The sequence below is a fragment of the Hoplias malabaricus genome, chromosome 18 (assembly GCF_029633855.1).
Source record: "Hoplias malabaricus isolate fHopMal1 chromosome 18, fHopMal1.hap1, whole genome shotgun sequence".
Classification (NCBI taxonomy): domain Eukaryota; kingdom Metazoa; phylum Chordata; class Actinopteri; order Characiformes; family Erythrinidae; genus Hoplias; species Hoplias malabaricus.
In genome coordinates, this window is record NC_089817.1 from 6,133,967 (window position 1) to 6,153,328 (window position 19,362).

The 19,362-nt window shown below is 43.0% G+C and overlaps 1 protein-coding gene across 6 annotated transcripts in view; it reads right to left on the reverse strand.

Annotated features, from left to right (window-relative positions):
* Positions 1-15,541, reverse strand: part of strbp (spermatid perinuclear RNA binding protein) — a 114,456-nt gene extending 98,915 nt beyond the window's left edge. For 4 of the 6 annotated variants that reach the window (XM_066650721.1, XM_066650715.1, XM_066650719.1 and 1 more), the window contains exon 1: positions 15,453-15,541. The gene's annotated coding sequence lies outside the window, so the exon portion shown is untranslated. Of the gene's footprint in view, positions 1-6,255; positions 6,371-13,055; positions 13,118-15,452 lie in introns of those variants that run through there. The other 2 variants (XM_066650716.1, XM_066650717.1) reach the window with 2 other exon arrangements.
* Between the last annotated feature and the right edge of the window lie 3,821 nt (positions 15,542-19,362).

Consider the following 19,362-nt stretch of genomic DNA (forward strand, 5'->3'; position numbering starts at 1 on the left):
TAAGAGCCAATCAGCTTGTTGTTAACAGAAAAAGTCCCGCCCTCCCGCAATAAGAGCCAATCAGCTTGCTTTTAAAGGACAAAGTCCTGCCCTCCAGCAATAAGAGCCAATCAGCTTGTTGTTAACAGGTAAAGCCCCACCCTCCAGCAATAAGAGCCAATCAGCTTGCTTTTAAAGGACAAAGTCCTGCCCTCCAGCAATAAGAGCCAATCAGCTTGTTGTTAACAGGTAAAGCCCCACCCTCCAGCAATAAGAGCCTATCAGCTTGTTGTTAACAGGTAAAGCCCCACCCTCCAGCAGTAAGAGCCAATCAGCTTGTTGTTAACAGACAAAGTCCCGCCCTCCCACAATAAGAGCCAATCAGCTTGTTGTTAACAGAAAAAGTCCCGCCCTCCCGCAATAAGAGCCAATCAGCTTGCTTTTAAAGGACAAAGTCCTGCCCTCCAGCAATAAGAGCCAATCAGCTTGTTGTTAACAGGTAAAGCCCCACCCTCCAGCAATAAGAGCCAATCAGCTTGCTTTTAAAGGACAAAGTCCTGCCCTCCAGCAATAAGAGCCAATCAGCTTGTTGTTAACAGAAAAAGTCCCGCCCTCCCGCAATAAGAGCCAATCAGCTTGCTTTTAAAGGACAAAGTCCTGCCCTCCAGCAATAATAGCCAATCAGCTTGTTGTTAACAGGTAAAGCCCCACCCTCCAGCAATAAGAGCCAATCAGCTTGTTGGTAACAGATAAAGTCCCGCCCTCCCGCAATAAGGGCCAATCAGCTTGTTGTTAACAGAAAAAGTCCTGCCCTCCCGCAATAAGAGCCAATCAGCTTGCTTTTAAAGGACAAAGTCCTGCCCTCCAGCAATAAGAGCCAATCAGCTTGTTGTTAACAGAAAAAGTCCCGCCCTCCCGCAATAAGAGCCAATCAGCTTGCTGTTAATGAACAAAGTCCAGATTGCTGATTATGGAAAAGCAGTAAAGTCAACTGCAACTACAAAAGTCATTAGGGACTTTATTTACATGTGTTTTTTTGTTTTCAAAATCGTTGTTTTATTTGAGAAAAGGACAGAGTGTGTCTTAATTTAAATTATTTATAAATCTGTTGAAATATAACAAAGTGTTGATTTGACATTCAGTTGTTAACTACAAGGTCATATTAATGTGCAGATTATGGCACTGATCACAATGCAAGTTATATTTTATGTTCTGGACTCTTGGCTTGAGAATTATTGTTTTAACTGGATCTTAATGAATTTTAATTAATCACCCCTGATGTAGGGGATTCTGAGCAGACAAACACGGTTTATGTATGGGTATAAAATTCAGTGCACAGTTTAGTTTTCAGTGTCAGCATCAAAACAAATTGAACAACGAAGACCAACGGATGGAGTCTGACGGTGTGAGCTACCCTCAGCCCGTCACAACAGCCCCACCGCTCTGATGACACATCTGGCCACAAAAACTACAGCGTAGATGAAAACCAGTGTTAGGAGTACGTAGACAGGACGTCAGGTCGTCCAAACAACCAATCAGAGCTGGCATTGTTTACATCCGCTGACAGGCAGTATCGCTCAACATTGTTTACATTGCCATGACGATGCTGATACACCCTCAGTTTGAGCAGATTGACCAGAGTGTTTTCAACACCATGCCTCTGTAATTTGTCTCAAACCTGCAGCTTTATTCTGCCCCCGTGTTTACCCGCCCAGAACCTGCAGAGGGAAACGGACTAGTTACTCAGCTCAGATGCAAACGTCTGTTGTCATGTTGACTCTGAGTAAAGGAACACAAACCAAACTGTATAATGAACCAGTCCTCGATAAATGACACACTCAAATCTCAGTGCTTCGGTACGGAAAACAAAGTCCTCCAAAGGCCGGCTGTTAGAGGGAAGAGAAAGGCAGGTGCACAGATGCTGTGGTGGTTTGAGATCCACCGTAATTGTGGCATGTTCCAGACACATCTCTCCACGTTCAGAGAGGGCTCAGAGAGAGTCGACAGGTACAGGTTTAGAGCAGTCTGGCCTGTGCTCTGGTGGCCAGATGTGACAGCACAGACGTTTTAAACCGGGTCTAATTAGCAGCTCCCTGCCTCAGCTTTCCAGTTCACAGCTAATTTAACAGCCGAAGACAAACTGATGTTTTTTGTCTTACTTTCTTTGTTTTTTTTATGACGTTCAAAGGCTAATAAGCTGTGAACGACTGTTCAATATTTGCCATGAAGGTTAGTTAGTCTTCCCTTAAGAGACACAATCATTAGATCAGTGCCTGGCTCCCATTGGTTGTTTCCTTCTCATTTTCAGTTTTACAAAAAAAAAAAACTAAAAAAACGGTCACCACATCACTGCAGGTTGCCAAAACGCTCCTAGAAGCAGCACACGCGTCCATTTATAATTTATAACAAATTATTTTCCCCACAGTGAACTGTGCCAGCACTCTTCCCCCTGCCATAACTCTTATAAAAGGCATGAGACCAGGGCTACACACGAACCGAGGACTCTACAAGACTCAATAAAACCTCACCCGTCTTCGATATTCCCCTGCACTCTTTACGGGCCAAACACACCAGCGTTTTCATCTGTCTAATAGCAGCAATCACACAGACCTGCTCTAATTGGTTAAGTCCCCATGGGCACGAAGAGGTGAGGAGCGGCGAGGCAGAACAAAGCAGAGCATGCTATCGGCCCTCCCTCCTTTATCTCCCGCTCGCTTTCCTTCTCCCTCACTTATTTCTTCATTCTCCCTCTCTCTAAATCGCTGGTAAAAATCAGCCCTGGCGATGGTGCAGTAGTGGAAACCTGCTTTATTAAATTATGCACTCAATCTGATAGGGAGGCACTCTGGCTCGCAGCCTTTAATTGAATATCTATATCTGCAATTACAAACACTTTTTCAAACGCAGAATGCAAATAGGGATTAATTGCTACACACGACAACGGTCAAGTGATAGGAGAGCAAGACACACACACACACACCACACAACTACTACCCTAAGAACACACCGCAAGTAAAATGGGGCGCTCTTGAGCAGCTGCTCATGAGCCTTTCTAAACCATGCTCATTGCCAAGTGTTGGAGGGGGTATACAAATTGATTCACTGAATCCTTGGTAGTGAAAGGGCACCATCCAGTACAAGCGATCCCAAATTAATTATCCAACATCAGCCACTGACCTCACTACTGCATGTTTGGCTAAATGCAATAAAATTCTCACAGGACGATTCAAGCCTCTAGACTTCCCCAGAAGAGTAGAGGCTATTCATTCATTATCTGTAACCCTTATCCAGTTCAGGGTCGCGGTGGGTCCAGAGCCTACCTGGAATCATTGGGCGCAAGGCGGGAATACACCCTGGAGGGGGCGCCAGTCCTTCACGGGGCATCACAGACATACACACACATTCACACCTACGGACACTTTTGAGTCACCAATCCACCTACCAACGTGTGTTTTTGGACTGTGGGAGGAAACTGGAGCACCCGGAGGAAGCCCACACAGACACGGGGAGAACACACCACATTCCTCACAGACAGTCACCCGGAGGAAGCCCACACAGACACGGGGAGAACACACCACATTCCTCACAGACAGTCACCCGGAGGAAACCCACACAGACACAGGGAGAACACACCACACTCCTCACAGACAGTCACCCGGAGGAAACCCACGCAGACACAGGGAGAACACACCACTCTCCTCACAGACAGTCACCCGGAGCGGGAATCGAACCCACAACCTCCAGGCCCCTGGAGCTGTGTGACTATGACACTACCTGCTGTGCCACCGTGTAGAGGCTATTACAGCACAAAATTGGATAAAATATCTAAAGATAAGCCTTGTAGTGTGTGTGTGTAAGTGTTTTTTAGAGAGTGATAGAAAAACATACATGCATGAACAAATCCACTTCCCTATCCTCCAACAGACCTCCTGAGGACATTCACCAGATCTTAAGGAGCTGGGAGCAGCCACGGTGAATTTGCTGCGTGTTTACCCACAAAGGTTTGGTACATTAAGGTCAGCTGAACACCTTTCTTTTATAAATGCAAAGCATGTTTCTTAAACAAAGACAAATTTAACACAGCTAGTGTGTCATGGCTTGGGGAATGTAGCTCCAGCTACATAACGAGTGCCTGAACACGTCTCCTGAGCTTTAAGACAAAAGGTTTGTTTCCCCCTGTATATTACATAAAACTAAATAATCAGGTAAGCACATTAAAAGAAATAAATCGCTTGGAGTGAGGAGTGTGGTGTGTTCTCCCTGTGTCTGTGTGGGTTTCCTCCGGGTGACTGTCTGTGAGGAGTGTGGTGTGTTCTCCCTGTGTCTGCGTGGGTTTCCTCCTGGTGACTGTCTGTGAGGAGTTGGTGTGTCCTCCCTGTGTCCGCGTGGGTTTCCTCCGGGTGACTGTCTGTGAGGAGTTGGTGTGTTCTCTCTGTGTCTGTGTGGGTTTCCTCCGGGTGACTGTCTGTGAGGAGTGTGGTGTGTTCTCCCTGTGTCTGCGTGGGTTTCCTCGGGTGACTGTCTGTGAGGAGTGTGGTGTGTTCTCTCTGTGTCTGCGTGGGTTTCCTCCGGGTGACTGTCTGTGAGGAGTGTGGTGTGTTCTCCCCGTGTCTGCGTGGGTTTCCTCCGGGTGACTGTCTGTGAGGAGTGTGGTGTGTTCTCCCTGTGTCTGTGTGGGTTTCCTCCGGGTGACTGTCTGTGAGGAGTGTGGTGTGTTCTCCCTGTGTCTGCGTGGGTTTCCTCCGGGTGACTGTCTGTGAGGAGTTGGTGTGTCCTCCCTGTGTCCGCGTGGGTTTCCTCCGGGTGACTGTCTGTGAGGAGTGTGGTGTGTTCTCCCTGTGTCTGCGTGGGTTTCCTCCGGGTGACTGTCTGTGAGGAGTGTGGTGTGTTCTCCCTGTGTCTGCGTGGGTTTCCTCGGGTGACTGTCTGTGAGGAGTGTGGTGTGTTCTCCCTGTGTCTGCGTGGGTTTCCTCCGGGTGACTGTCTGTGAGGAGTGTGGTGTGTTCTCCCTGTGTCTGCGTGGGTTTCCTCCGGGTGACTGTCTGTGAGGAGTGTGGTGTGTTCTCTCTGTGTCTGCGTGGGTTTCCTCCGGGTGCTCCGGTTTTTCCTCCCACGGTCCAAAAACACACGTTGGTAGGTGGATTGGCGACTCCAAAGTGTCCGTAGGTGTGAGTGAGTGACTGTGTGTGTGTGTGTGTGTGTGTGTTGCCCTGTGAAGGACTGGCGCCCCCTCCAGGGTGTATTCCCGCCTTGCGCCCAATGATTCCAGGTAGGCTCTGGTCCCACCGTGACCCTGAATTGGATAAGGGTTACAGATAATGAATGAATGAATGAATGAATGAAATCCCTTGGAAATTGCTATCATTGCTAAGAATGAACACAGACTAGCACTGAGGCAGTTAGTATTATGCAAATGAATACCGGCCTGTGACTCATATTGAACACATTAGAAATACAGGGCAAAGTGTTGGTTTAGAGCAGTGGTTCTCAAACTAGTCCCCAGGGCCAGTCCAAACAATCTACACTTTTTTTGCTCTTACTCAGCTACAGATATGAACTGAAGTGGAAAAAGAGAACAATTATATTTACAGTATTTTCACTTATTCGTCCAGTTTTGAGAAAACACAATAAATACAGCTGAATAAACATTGAGTTGCTGACTTTATAATATTTTGTTATACTTCAATACACAAGATATGGATCATAACACAAGTTAAGAGTAGGAATGGACATATTTCCCTGCATTTAATACACACTCCAACCCTGACTCCAATAACAGAACCTAAAGAGCACTTTCTTTAGCATCTGAGCTACAAGTCCAAATACTTCCTGTTCTTCTCCTAAATAAAGTGCAGGTGGTACAGAGCGGTATGTGTTAGACGCTAGATGCAGTAGTCTCTGTAAGCTTCTGCTACTGTTTCTGGCTTGGGAAGGGAAAAAAAACACACATTATCACACCTGAAACCCAATGCCAGCTTCTTTTTAAAGCTCACTTCCTAGATCTGTCAATCAACGTTGTTTTGTAAAAGCCTTTAATAAACTCAGGCCGGAAATTTCATCACCACCAGAGTTTTATTGTGTTTTGTGAAACTAGAGTTTTCTTCCTCTCTTCTGTGGATAGAGGAAGATTGTGTTTCTCATGAAGACATTATGCAGTGTCGCTGTGTGGGATTCCTCCTGCACCCATGCACATATCAGGCATTTTTTTAATTCTTGCTGTTTAGATATTCTCTGTGTGGGCTGGCTATCTGGCCACGTGTGTGTTTTTCTCCTAACCTGCGTCGGCCCTCTCTCCTGCGCACAGATACCTTACAAGGCCATTCGTGGCTGCTCTAGATCCAGTTTCTCATCTGTGGATCTGTTTCCGCTGCTTCTGCTGTGCTGTCAGCTACTTTATACACACACACACACACACACACACACACACACAAAAACAAACCATATTGATATAGTGCAGGGCACTTTCCCACTGCATTCCCCCCCTGAGAGCCCCACACCACTTTCTGCATTAGTGTAAGCATGTACTCATAACTTCTCAGATTGAGTACGCACTTGTATCCTTGCTTCCTCCATTTATCCCCTTGCTCCCTCCACTCAGATACACCTGGTGGGCCCCTAAGTTTCGAAGTTAGTTCTCTTTCTTCGAACAAAGCTGCTCTTGTTGACAGAGTGAATGGATCCAACGCAAACCCAAACAGAGACTTCTCAATTCCTCTTACACACTCAACGAGGACTTTTTATTTAACCTGGCTCTCTACCGTCACCACATTAGCCACTTTTATGTGCGATTCAAAAAGAACATATATAGGAACATGTATAGCGGTGATTTTTCATGAGCCTACAGCGTCTGGCTGGCCCACTTGGCGACATATTTGCGGGTGCTTAAGCCTTCGATGTGCCAGTTTCCGTTCAAGGGCCATTTGTGACGCGTGTCTCTTCAGCCGAAGTTAGCCAGACGATGCTAAATTCCAGAGCACAAGTCGCTAAACTAGTCTTGAGTGAAATCCCGCTGGCTCAAAGTAAAGCCCATAAAGAAGGTGTTGTACGCTGAAGTCAACCCGGAGATAGCTCAGGGGTTTGCTGGCCTTGCCCCAGACCAATGAACTGGGACCGATCACAGCTCCTGGTGTGTTTCTGAAGTCAATGTATTGAAGTATTACAAACTAATTTGGTCAATTATGTTGCTACGTTACTTATTAAACAACACATTTTTATATTTTTTTGACAGGTCTATCACAATCTCAGTATGCATCATTACAGTCAGTATAGTACTATTTTTGCTCATACTGTGTAGTCCCATTCAGTGTTTAATCACAGTGTCAGTGCAGTAGGGAGTGATCCCTGCACTAAAGTCTGCCTCCAACTCTGTTTCTCTGTCTCTACACTCATTCCAATCCTGAACTGGGAGTCCATCTTTGTCCTACAAACAGCAAAGCATATATCTGTTGGCGAATCATGCCTGGCTGGGTTTACAGACAGGGAGAGGGCAGGCCAGCAGCGTGTGCAGCAGGAACCAGTGCTAAGACTCGCTGCTGCTGCTGTTAGCGGGGTTAGCTTTCCCCCATCAGCTCCAGGAGAGGGCCAGGAATAGCCGTGATCAGCAAGGAGGAGAGGCAGAGGGAAAGGGAAAGAGGGAGAACTGCAGACAAAGACAGAAATAGGAAGAGGCGAACACAAAGCCAAGAGGAAAAGAGATAGCGGAAGTGAGAGACCTCTTCAAACGCTCTCAGAGTAGACAGGAAAATGACAGAGCTCTGCTGTCGGTTCACACATACGCACAAAAAAAAAAATTATCTCTCTGTAGCAGGTCACAGAATTGCTTTGAAAAGGAATCCATTAGCTGCACTAAAAATAATTTAGGAAATGCACGGCCACATTTAGAAATGCGTGTTTAAACTGTTGTTCATTGGAGACCGTTGACGTTGCAAAAGCGATGTTAATAATGGTTAATAAAGCTACAACTTAGATACACACATCAAATTACTTGGAGCTTGACTGCATACTTATGATGCATGCATCAGTGCAGCTGCACGTCAGAATACTGATGAAATTTGGATGAAAAGTGAGGCATATACCACTCCATTACCAACCTAGACATATATTTAAAGCAGCCTTGTTTAGATCTGTTGTGGAATTGCTCTCTCCAGTGCAACTCTAGAGCAAACGCTCTGTTCTGAGTGATTAGCCAAGTGATGCATTTAAACAAACGACTGTCTGAGGCAAGCTGAGTCCTTAAGAGACCATCATAGCATGAAAACCAAACGAGAGGAATCAGACTGAGAGGCAACAAGACGCTGCACTGACCCTGACGTCTGCCCTTTGATCTCTGGGGGCCATTTAACACTCTCCGTTCAGCCCAGACTAGAAGATGGCCAAGTGGGTGGTGTAGTGTAGTAGGTAACACCACAGACTTTAACACGGCAGACTAGGGTTCAGTTCCTCCTCTGAGTAAGCACACCATGATGCACTGATAAGAGACCTTGTGCAAGACTCCTAATATTATAGTTGTGGTAAAGGCACTTATCTAGATTAAAAAAAAAAGGTCCTCCGGCTCCAATATTGACCTTTATTAAATTCACGTACTACAATAAGACATGCTGTATTTTATTATAAACAGTGTAAATAAATAAATAAATAGATGGCAATGCAATTTCCTACAAAGACATGCATAATCTATATCTAAGAAAATGGCCCTGGTCTTATAAACTGGACACTCCCAATGGAGCACAATACCAGGCAAGGTATGGTTAATGACAATGTAATGGAGGCCGTAGTTAAAGAAAGTATCCCATAAAGCTAGGGTTGATGCAGGCTGCGGCAGACATGGCCAAGGCTCAAGTAAGACAACAATAAATCAGCGGCAGGTTGAGTTGGGATCATCCAGGACCTCTCCACAGTCTCTCTCTCTTTTTCTCTCCCTCTCCCTCTGTGGAATTCAGGCTGTGCAAACACTGCACTCTTCCACATTTCAACCTGAGGCAACCTGAGCTATGCCCACCAGCCATTTCCAGTCAATGTTCCAAGCAATTTCCCGAACATTACAAAGAGAGAGAGAGAGAGAGAGAGAGCAAAAGTAAATAAGTGAGTTGGATTTGAGTTGATCTGATAATTCCAGATACTATTTTCACGATACACAAAGTCATTCATCATCATCATATGATCATAATTGGCAGCATGGTGGCGCTACAGGTCGTGTCACTGCCACACAGTTCTAGAGTCCTGTCCCCACCTCGAGTGACGGACTGAGAGATGTTTAGTGAGGGTTTCCTCCGGGTGCTCCGGTTTCCTTCCACAGTCCAAAACCAGATGTGAAACTGCCCATGGGTGTGAGTGAATGACTGACTGATGCCTGCAATTAGACTCGCGCCCTGTCCAGGGTGTTTCCCAGTGGGTAGTGCCCCCACCACGACGCTGATCATGATGAAGCAGCTGCTTATGAAATAATGGATGAACAAATGAAGACCGTTATAATTAATATTCATTGACTCCAAAGTGTCCGTAGGTGAGAGTGTGTGAGTGTGTGTCGCCCTGTGAGGGACTGGCGCCCCCTCCAGGGTGTGTTCCTGCCTTGCGCCCAGTGACTCCGGACCCACTGAGAACCCGAATTGGATAAGCGGTTACAGACAAATGAATGAATATTTCATTGAATTTGATATTTGACAACATGACAAATAGGCAACAATAGAGATATGATAATACAATACACCATACTGTATTATATTTCATCACAACTTCATAATGTATTGCATCACTGTGATTTACACGTTAGTTTGTGGATAGTAAGTAATGACAGGTTAATGACACATTCCTGCCACACACAGTAAGCAGCATTATGCAGTTCATCACGTTATAAAAGCAGAGCTAAACACTGCATTACATTTCTACAGCTGAAACAGACCACACAGGAAACGGACTTAAACACCAAAGCACCAAAAAGCATACAGCAAAATTAGCTCATACATGGATAAGAAATTGGAAATACCAGCCCAACAAAAGCAGTCAGGATTGAGTGCATCTGCACAGCAAGCGATTATAAATTAAACCATCTACACTTTGCAGAGCTATAATTGCTTGTTACCGACTGGCCTGCATGCACTGTAAACTGGGTCTATTTACTGTATGTGGTGTGATTGTGGGGTTTCTGTTTCTCTTTCTGCAGCTACACCCCCACACATCGCGAAGATGTTTATGCATTTAAGACACAACAGTACAGAGTAACAGAAGTGAAACTTAAAGCAAACACCAAGAGCTTATACAAGACTGTGACAAAACCTGACTAATGAATACTGTACTGACAAGGAAAGGAAAAACAGTGGAGGGTCAAGCACAAATGCTCCTGATTAGAACTACAATGAGTTTAGCAAAAGTTGCATTGAAGCATCATGTTTCTACTCAGGTTTGAAAATAAAGGGAATTGGGGTATATCTACATCTACATAATTGAAACTGCACCTAATGGCTCTTTTCCACTGGGCAAATCTGGTGCTGGTCCCTGGAACCGGGCAAGCTTTCAGTCCAGGCTCACTCCAGGTTCCAACCGTGGCGAGTAGGTACTAAACAGTGACGTGTAAACCCTGTAGAGCGCTGATTGGCCAGAGCCATGTCGATCACCAGGAAATGCAGAGCTCATTCAAATCCAGAACTTGTAAAATCTCTTAAGTTACAGAAGCTTTCACATTTATTTTTATTGGATTCAAAACGACAGCTCGGAACTTTACCTCGAGGTGTTCTGAGGAGCCAATGCGGTGGAAAAGCACTATAAGATACATGCCAGTACCACCATTATCAATGTACACTGTCAGGTCAAAAAATCACACTCTAAAGTTCTACACTCATTGTCCATTCATCAGATCCAGTGTCCCTCTAGGAGCATGTTGTAAGTCTACTATAGTCCATTTGTTTTTCTGTGGTGGTACTCTGGGTGTCCTGACAATTTAAGAAAAGAGTTAAAGAGGCCTAACAAAGTATGCGGAGCAATAAGTGGACTGCAGTCTGTAACCGTACAGCTACAGTGCTCCTGTATAGCTATTGGAGCTGACCACATGGACAATTGACTTAAAATAAAGGAGGCCCTTTTAACATTTTGACTGATTAGTGAATTTGCATCCTCACCAGGCTGCTAGAACAGGATGATATGGCCAAGGACTACCAAAGACTGTAAGCAACGACATCACCATCAAACAAAAACCCTTGGATTTGACAATATTAACATTTTTAAACTAACTTTAATTCATTGCAATGAACTGACAGTCAGTGAGCGATGCTGTAAGTTATATTTTGAAATATTTTAAGTGATATGACTTTTAAAAATCATATATTGTTTATTGAAACATTTTATATTGCTATATATATTGATAGTGAATTATTGCCCAGCCCTAATCAGACATTGTTATTTTCCTATGTCCTATTTCCTGTCATCATTTTCAAATACCTGTAACTTTTTCCAACACAGCATTAGCTTATAACATATTACTTTCATATAACAATCCCTATGTATTACTGTGCTCCAGTGTTTATAATAATAATAATAATAATAAAAAAGGACCAACAATATTCACATTAAGAAGAAATCTAACCAAATAGATCTTAAGCTGATTTAGGACTGGACAAGAATTCAATATCAATATATATTGAAAAATACAGTGATATCATTTGTAAACACATTTTTAAAATTTCAATACACATTATTTACAGCATCTGTCACTGACTGATGGTCATTACAGGGCACTGTCATCAGTTCAGTGCACTCAAATTTATAGTAAGTTTAAAAAAATTAATATTGACAAAGACAAGAAGTGTATGTTTATTGGTGATGTCATTTTTTTGTTTGTTTGTTTGTTATGGGCAACTTTTCTGTTGCATTTATTATAATGGAATGATTTTGTATCGACTGAAATTTAGAAATATAACGTGATATAAATTTTGGTCACATTGACCGGCACTATGCGGTTTCTGGGTTTATTTCACTCCACTGCTCTTTTACAGGGAACTCAGCACTACATTTTTCAAAAACGTTTGATTATGTTTTGAACCCTGGTCATATAGTATGTATTGCTGATTTTTGTAAGTAAAACAATTTCATATCTTCTGCAAACATAAATGTGATAATCGCAAATTGCAAAAGACATTTTTATACGTCAAGTGTATATATATATATAAGTATTATTATTAGAAATACTATATAATACTGTATATAAAAGTATTATGTATTATTTCGCATTGAGAGTTATTGTCGTGCGCTTAATCGCCACCTCCTCCCACCAAACACACACACCCACATTATGTCAAAATACGCAAATAAACAAGACACGTTTCGCTTAAAAAATATCAAGAAAACATGCCATTTGACTAGAATGTCTAAAGATATCTCGGTATTTTCTACAGGACTGTAATGTATATAATATACCCGCAACAACTTCAGCCAAAAAGAAATAGACTTGGCTCCTTGTCCGATCCACCTTAAAAAAAGGTACATCAGTTCTGTTCTAGTGCCTCACATCCAGAATGTAACAGCTGCAGCATTTAAGGTGGAACGGGCAAGACGAACGAGAAGCGGGTGAGTTAAAACAAACCGGCTAATGTTTACAAGTGTGAGTGTTAAAGCGCGGAAGTGACTCTTACTAAGCCAGACACCTGCTGAGTGGCGGATGATCCTCGCTTTGTTAACCGTCCCTAAAGCTCCGTAACCGGGATCACAGAGGAAACACATACGACACACACACGCGGCGGTGTAACGCTGACTCAGGCGGAAAAGTCAAGCGACAGAGGAGCACTGCCTGACAAGTTTCGAGATAAGCGAATATAGGAACAAAAACAGAACACAAAAGGCTGGGAGCTGAGGAAACAAATAGCGACCAAAGCAACGTTCAAACATTCGGTAAACAAATTCAGGCGACAGTGTAGCGCGTTTCAGAGACATTCCCAGTACAATACATTACTCATTTCCATTTAAACCCCCGGGCTCGACTCCAGCGCTCAGTCACAAACATTAAGTCAAATTCAGGTTAAACTTCAGCGCGGTTCAGTCACAAAGCGGACTTCATTCGAGCGAAGCAGCAAAGTGACGGTTAACGTTACCTGGTTTTACAAATTCAAATCCCAACCGTCTGTAACGGCTTCCCATCCAGAGCTCGAGCGAACCTCTATTTGATTTCTGACGCGGGTCGCGCGCTCTACCTTTCTCAAACACGCGCTGGAAGAGGAGAGAGCTGCGCATGCGCGTTAGAAATGAGTTGATTCGATAGTTTGCAAAATGAAACGTTGTTGACATGTTCGTATCATATTCTATAGATTACCATCAACGTATTTTGTTGTGCGTTTGTATATACTAAAACAAGAAGACTGTACTGAAATACATACATGTACAAAAATCAATGTTCCCCTTCGACTGAACCCCTAAAATTAATATTAAAATACCATATTCACAAGCGTTTTTTTAAGAAAAAAAAGCTTATTCCTTAAAAGTGGCTTAGATCTAACTCTTCGCCTTTGTTCACTTGGCAGAAATCTATAAACTGACCCCTTGCCACAAAGAAACGTGTGTCCTTTTGTCTTTTTTATTACAAAAGATTCTTTATGCGTAATTACATGAAATAACCCATCTTTGAAAGTATTTCTCCTGTTTATTAAGTTGTTTCCCCTCATTTAAATGCATGCCCACACTGAAAAAGTTTATCTCCACTGCCAAAACAGGACAAGCAAGCTGTACTACTAAAAAGTGAAAATGATTGTCATCTGGTTCTTCAGTGCCCAGTCCCTTCCTCTAGCCTCACGTAACACTCCACTGCTACCTGCAGTTGAAAGGAAGCTGAAAGGAACTTACATACAAGTTGATAGTATTGGTTCCTTGGTTTTATGACATAAGAATCTCTGACTGTCTGAACCTGCCCGTTTGAGACTGTATTTGGAACACTAGATTCAGAGCTGAAATGTTCATGATGCTAACTGCTTATTGCGCAAGTCAAACATCTTGTGTACACTGAGATGCCTTGTTAACCAGGCAGAAACTTGATTTTCACTGGACACTTCTGCAAAGATAAACATATTTGTTAGCTTTGACTCATTTCCGTACAACAGTGTACGAGGCCTATTTCTTCTTTGCTCATTTTCAGTTATGGATGCCGCCCCCTGGAGCACACACTGACTTTGCAAAAGAGATCGCCGGCTGACACCTATGCGAACATCTTCATATAATGTCTAGACATGTTTGCCGATATGCAGACAAATACAAACCAGCCTTATGACTTTTTGCAGTCACTTTATGTAATATGTAAAGCCCCATAGTCAGAGTGCAAAATAAAGAAACTAAAATTGGACACCAAACATATTATAGCAGGTTGTCTTTGGGCATGTTTTTCTGGTTGGAAATTGTGTCATTTTATAATTATTTAAAAATATTACTTGAAAAATAAATAAAAACAAAAGTCATTTCTACAATACAATATATTTAATTAGATCAGTAATAACTTCAAAGTTAGAGTTGTGATGTCACAGCAGGTTGGTTTTTATTAGATTCTGATTGATCTCATCTGCAGTTTTATTGGATCCATGCTATGCGAAATTTACTCACTTAAATCTTCAGATAATGTTGTTGATAATGGATACTATAATAAAAATACTTGGTAAAAATAAAAACTATTATGTTTCAGGTATAAATTCAGGTTGCATCCAAAAGTAGCTTGCTAAAATACAACCACACTAATACTACTTTGTTCAAAGCTATTTTTCAAAAGGTACCCCACTTTTAGCAATGTATACATTAGTAGAGCATGCAACGTATGGAATTTGAACGTACGATTGAACCTCTGAATCGGTTCAAACGATGCAAATAACCGATTCAGAGAAAGAGTACTTCATCGCTACTTTTTAATGAACGTCTTTTTCAAAGCGCTGCCGGTAAAGAAAGAATACATCCTGGTGGCGGGTGCTTTGAGCTTACGTTTTTTTATCCTCACAGATATATTTCCTAATTTCGCAGAGCCATAGTTTATCTTTAGATAACCGAAAAGTTTTTCTTCGGCTTTTAATTCATTCTCACGAACAAAAAACGGTGAGTGTTCCCAGCCTCCGGGCGCTTTTTACGCCCCCCTCCTTTTCTCTGTCTCTCTCTCTCCTCTGCTGCCTGATAAATTATTCAAGTAGCCCATGGATCCTGCAGCAACGTTACCACAACCGAGAGACGTTTAACAGGGAGACCACAGCCGAGTTAAACCGTCTCAGACCTGATACGTTCGCCCGTTTTAAGGCTGAAACATCGTCCCAGGGACGACATCTCATTTCTGTAGGTGAACTGTCAAACAGCCCGCAGCCCATCGGAGTTGTTTGTATCAAGCCGTATCGAGGAGATTATCATCAAACCCTTCAATCCCTGCGTATTCACGGCATCAAAAATCCTCCACCACATCACCCTCCTCGAAGCGAAACTCGTACCGCCTCCGTGCTGGAAAGGAAAGGCGGTAAAACGAGATAATTTACCTTCGACAGAGCTGCTTCAGTCCTCTCTGCTGTGGATAAGCCGCGGTTATATCCCTCCAAGTCAGAGACTCTTTCCCTCTCACTGTTTCCCCAACTGCCTCAAGTATTTAGAGCACGGCTTTGTGCACGTGACCACCAGTGTCTTCTCCTATTGGTCTAAAAGGCTCCGGTACAAACGTGCACCTGTGTTAAACAGCTCAAAAGCAAAACCAACTTATTCATTTTTCATGCTACAGACCCAGTTACGTTTGAAGGATACCTCTTCAGAGACATCCTGGTAAACACCTCAGAAGTCCAGTCCTCAGCTCTGCTGCATCTGCTTTTCTGTACCCTTGAAATTCCAGTTAAAATCCTACCTCTGTATGTCACATCCCTAGCGCAGTTATTTTTGTGTGCCTGTGTCTATTTCCTTTTCACAGCGCCACATCCTTACAGACCTATAGCGGTGGTTTGTCTTCTCACAGTGGAAGGAAGGACACCAACACCTGCGGATGTAAGAATGGAGATTCGTTTTCTCCTATCTCTAAAAAAATCAAAAGTGTGTTAAACTTAGGTGACTTCCAAGGCCTTGGATGGCTGTTAGGAGTCCCATTCCAGTTAGGAAATCACTCACTCACACACATGCATACTTATCCCAGTAAACAATTAGCCGTTGATTCAACGTTGAAATAACGTAATGACTGCCGTCTAATCAACGTTCTCTTAAGGTTGAAAATGAAAGTTGAAAAGACGTCCAAACACAGACATTGAAAAGACGACTATTAGACGTATTTTGGACGTCCATTGACGTTATTAATTGGTTCCGAAATAAATTACTTGTATAAAACGCATTTTGGACGTCCACGGACGTTATCGATTGGTCACCACTTAACTAACTTATTAAGATGGATTTTGGACGTCCATTGACGTTTAAAATATGTCCTTGACGGACAGACTACTTTTAGACCTATTTTGAACGTCCAGGGACGTTCCTTGTTTACTGGGATATACTCACTCACATTTAGCATGTCCTTAAAATGTCCTTAAAATAATTAAATGTGTGTTATGACATTCGTTCACACAACGAATCAATCAGCTGGGCTCAGATCAAAAACAGCATTTTCTTTAATGTAACCATCACTGCTCTTGGTAAATGAAGTATTTCTGTGGTTCTCTATTCTGGTCCTGTATTACACTTCCACCTCAGGGATTAGTACTTTACCCCTCTGTAACACACCCAGTAACTCAATTAGGACTCATTAATGACCCGATTAGCAGAAGCAGGTGTGCTGGAGTAGAAAGAACATCCAGATTGTGTTCGAAATCACATGCCTCTACTCTAAATAGCCCTCGATAAAGATTAGAGTGTCAAAAATCCTTGTGTTAAGCAAACACTATTATTGAAGACCTAACCCCTAGGTTATAGTCTTATTCTCATACTTAGCTCTGTGATTATTAGCTTCGTTTTACTCATTTAATCTGTATCATGTGTTGTCAGTAGGATAAAATAATCCATTGCTTTACTCTTCAGTATTCACTACTCAACTCTGATCACCTGTCCTTGCAAATAATCCTTGGAAAGGGTTAGTTTTACCATGAGGTAATGGAACTATTACCGGAGTACCTCAGTGATTTTAGTTCCGTCCAATTAAATCATTTCAGTCATTTTTCCAGAGTGGACACTGCAATGTTATACGTACTGTAAAACCAGCAGTATAAATAACCCCAGATATATTAATCCAGTGTGAACTGACATGTCGTGTGTGAACTTTCTGCCATATCCTGTGGTAAAGGAGTTTTTTGTGGGTTTCCCCAAGACTGGAGGTGCCGGAGGAGGCATTTCATGATGTGATGTACTCCACTAATCAAAGGAGTATGTGGCATCATCAGGTGCTGAAGGACACAACACACTCAAATCCACAAGACCACTTAAAATATCACTCAGAGGAGTGAAACATCTGGTTTTGTGTAGAATATCAGCTTCCGTGCATGTTATGAACATCTATCACACTCTTAATAAATGCATTTATACAGTTTTTAAAGCTCTCTGAAGGATTATGGGTGAGTGAAGGTATATTTGGTTGGTGGGCTGTTCTCAGGACTGTAATTGCAGTCTAAAAACTCCAGTAGCAATGCTGTGTCTGATCCACACTGAAAAACATGAACACAAATAATCCTCATCTGGCGTAAATCAAGTAACCATTCCCATCTCTGCTTTCTATACCAAGATTTCTTAAGCTGTGAGAGTCCATCATAAATATTACTCTCCTGTGGTAAAACGACCTAAAAAACGGGCCTAAGAATGTTTCCCTGAAAATATGTTGCCAGTCTGGTTCTGCCTTAGGCACTAGAGAGCCAACCAAGTGGCACAAATGAAGAAGATGAAGCCCAGTTAAAGATACCGTCAGAGAGGAGGTGTTTATGGAATAATTCCCAGTGCTGCCCATCACCTGAGTGACTTCATCAGGAGCTGGTGCTGATTAGTTTACTGAAGCAGGTGTGCGTGAAATGAACAAAAAAAAGCCTGCGATGGGCTTTACGCCGTGGCACAAATGGGCCGTCCAGCGCTGTGCACATCCCTGGGGATGTGTATGTGTGTTTGTGCATTTGTATATGTGTGTGTGTGTGTTGGAGGAATGAAAGTTGTAATGATACAGACGTGGGGTATTACAGCCTGTAACTGCAAATTACACGCTGAGATCAGAGCAATAACATCTACAAACTGAAACGCTTCAGATCCAGAGGCATGAGGGCGGTCCAGTCACTCCTGTAGAACAACATGCCACACAGAAACACAACACGAACACACCCACACTCGTTTGCATTGTCAAAATACCTTATAGGGAGCTTGTTCTTTAGGGAAATGGTGCTTAGATACAGCACCAACAACAGCAGCTACAATAATGGAACTGATATATGGTTATTCATCACAGGCAATCGTATTTGTCTCATGAGCTCAAACTGGACCCACTATTCCTCTTGAGAATAAGTTCATTTTGATGTAAGGCATGTGCTCTCTGTGTTTTTTAAGTCAAGGGTCAAGGGTGTTAACAGACCGTTCATCTTAACAGCCTCTATAAGGAAGGCTTCACACTAGATACTGAAGCACAGCTTTGAGGACTTGATGGCAACCACATAAACATTCGCGAAGTCAGGTACTTACAGTGGGTGATTAGTTCTGGATCACAAACACCCCTCCGACTCATCAATCCCAGTGTTAATAAATGGAGCTGAACAACTCCAGAGAACACGGCTTGGAATAAGTTCAAGTGCAGCTGCTCCAGAGTGTCCCATTCTACTGGTCAATGCATTTGTACAAAGACCTGGCTCAGATGTCTAAATGGTAGCCCTGTTGTCGGGAGGTTGCTGCTGGTAGTCCAACAGAACACCACTGGGTTCACTCTCTGGAGTGACACAAACACACATTTCTGTACTCATGCTGCTAGCTGACATGACAGATCTGGGCAGTTTGTATTCTTTTCTGGTACATGATTCTGGAGAACTGCTGTTCTTACAGTAAAACAGACTCCGCCCTTTGGTTTGTTTTCATCTGGAAGCTCCGCATCTTTTAAGGTGGAATGGTGTGTTTGAGTAAGAAGCCGACTGCGTCTGGATGAATATTATCTTGTCTGTAAGGTGTTATTCACTGTTAAATTAACAGAAAGTCTTCGTGTTTACATTCACTGAAAGTTAGCAGTTAGAGTAATTTCCACCTATGGGGTAGGAATTGAGCAACATCCTCAACCCTGTTCATACTCTTTAATGTTCGTAATGTTCAATGACTCTCTCCGCCATCCAAACACCTCCAGATTTTGATTCTTGGCCGTGTATGAGCCAGCGACGCACAGAGAGAACGCTTGAACCAGTTCAGAGTGAGGCACTTAGTTTGTTTCCCATTTATGAGCTAGAGATGTGTATAAACGCCGGACCT